This window comes from Austrofundulus limnaeus, unplaced genomic scaffold (assembly GCF_001266775.1).
Source record: "Austrofundulus limnaeus strain Quisiro unplaced genomic scaffold, Austrofundulus_limnaeus-1.0 Scaffold314, whole genome shotgun sequence".
Taxonomy (NCBI): domain Eukaryota; kingdom Metazoa; phylum Chordata; class Actinopteri; order Cyprinodontiformes; family Rivulidae; genus Austrofundulus; species Austrofundulus limnaeus.
The window spans coordinates 347,467-349,839 of NW_013952716.1; the positions used below are offsets into that span (position 1 = coordinate 347,467).

A 2,373-nucleotide genomic window follows, 5' to 3' on the forward strand; every position below is an offset into this window, starting at 1 on the left:
ACAAACGTGAGCGAGCAAACAGGTGGCAACCTCGAAAAGCACAGTGACTCGTCCTGTTTGTTTTTACAAACAAGTTGTGTACATTCCGTGGAAACAGAGCTGCTAATGAACCAACACGCTGTGGTGAGTTTCCTGAAACACACTGATCATCACAGTCACTGCTGATAAGATACTACTGAGATGAAAAAAAGAAAGGAGGAGAAAAAGGATAAATGAAGCAGATGCTCAATAGGTTGTAGTAAGCCTAAGAGTTAAATGGTTGTAAGTCATCGCTCAGTAATATTTGTTATAAATACAACAAGAAAACCAGAAAATAGTTTGCCACATTTATGACATAAAGAGTGGTTCAACAAAATGGTGGAGCTGAGTAACCAAACAGGACAACAATGAAAAGGTAAGTGATTTATTTACAGGTGAATATTGCTGGTCATCTGGCTGTGAAGAGGAGGGAAATGGAGAGGTGAGTTTGGATTGCAGATTAAGTTTCTTAGGTGAAATTGTAGAATTAACTTAGGTTTTTTTTCTTACAGGTTTCCAGGAGGCGAGCAGCATGGAAGGAGGAGGACTTCACAAAGGTAAGGTTTGTTTCTTTTTTCTTTTTTTTTTCCAGGCAGAGTGGCAGGAGGGATACTCTTAATTCGATGCTTGGTAATTGGTTCCTTTCCGTGTTTCCAAGTAGGAGGGTTTCCAGGACAASTGGTTGAGGATACAAGGCTTCAGACTCTTGGTGATCCACCTTGGAGCAAAAAACTAAGGTAAGTCAAAATATACTGTAGTTCAAGGTACTTAGTTAGCTTTAACAATACCATAAGGGTAAGATGCATCAGCGTAGACCAGATGGTGGAGACGCCTTATAAAGCCATCAATCAGCTCATCAGAGGAAATCCCTCYCAGGTGCAGAGAATGAGTGCAGGAARCAATCAGGAAAGGACAAACCAAGACGAGTCATCACAATTTCAAGATGTATAGGACAATTTGTAACTTGAATGTGTCAGAGACACAGCAAATAAAGATAAAACACTTGTGTCTGACGAATGAGAAACATTAAGCCTGGTTTATACTTCGACAACAAAAGATACATTGGATCAGCATCATTTTGGACGTAATTTTTCTTACTGTTTATACTRGTGAGGTATAAATAATAATAATCCCTTCCACAGCACTCCAAATGTAGCACATAGCACATACCTGAGACTATAAACAACACGAGTTATAGCAGGATAGATAGTTGTTTTTCTCACGTGAAGATGTATCAGTTGCTTGAAGAGAGGCTTGTGTTGGTAATTAAATTCAATCATTATTTTTTTAATAATGTGCCAAGTCATCGAACACTGTCTCAGAGCACTGTACAAAAATGTTTACCTACATTTTAAAACAAATTAGTAAATGTTATCAACCTAAAGAGACAAGCAGATTGTATTTAATTCTCAATTTATCACAGTATCCCATTTTGAGCAGCACACTGGCGACAGTGGAAAAAAAAGTCTCTCTTTTAACAGGAAGAAACCTTCAGCAGAACCAGGCTCAGAACGAGCGGTGGTTTGTCGCTTTTTCAGACAAGGAGTCGGAGGAAACTTGTTTATTTATTAATTTTTTGTTAACCGCGAAGATGGAGAGAAGATGTGAACATTGGTTGCATGTTTGCATGTTCAAGAGGACCAGACGAGTTGCTCCTCAAAGTTGTCCATCTTGCTAGTTTAACAACAAAATGGCATGCAGAAGGATGCGCTGCTCCGCATAAACAAACACACCCATAAGTTCTGACCAAGGAGGTTCTATAGAACAGCTGGAGTGCGCAAAGACCACGTGACCGTGTGATCGGCTGGAGAAGCTAAAGGCTAACTCTAAACGGGCAAGAGTCTGGATTTCCCAATGCTGTACATGATGACAACAGAGCAGAAAAAAGGATTGACGATGTTGAAATCATAATAATAATAATAATAATCCAGTTATTATTAATATTTTACAGTTTATATAATCTATCTAATGCTTTACATAAGGCCAGAAAAGCTGTTTGTGTTATGGATTTATTAACAGAATATAAACAGGACGTCTCATTTTACATCACAAGTAAGCAGATTTGATCTTATTTAGCTCAATGTGATCTGAGCAGAACATAATGTAACAGTTTAAAAATTAAAATAATCTTATAAAGTCGATTTTATCACTGTTATTTATTGAATTGGTTATCAGAAGTTAGCTTGTGGAGCATATATACAGAGTGTAGCACTGTTGAATCATGCTACAATTTAACACAAACTACTAAATATTACAGCTGATTTGTCCTCTGATTAATATTTAGACCTACAGAGTGTAAAATAATATTATAAATGTGAGTATTTTTAGGTTTCTGTTAAAGGAACCTGACCTGTT

General features: G+C 37.3%; 1 long non-coding RNA gene across 1 annotated transcript in view; it reads left to right on the top strand.

Annotated features, from left to right (window-relative positions):
* Positions 1–460: 460 nt before the first annotated feature.
* LOC106527189 (uncharacterized) overlaps positions 461–2,373 on the top strand; it is a 19,309-nt gene continuing 17,396 nt past the window's right edge. The window contains exons 1-2 of the long non-coding RNA XR_001311351.1: positions 461–575; positions 680–755. This is a non-coding gene — a long non-coding RNA (uncharacterized LOC106527189). The remainder of the gene's footprint in view (positions 576–679; positions 756–2,373) is intronic.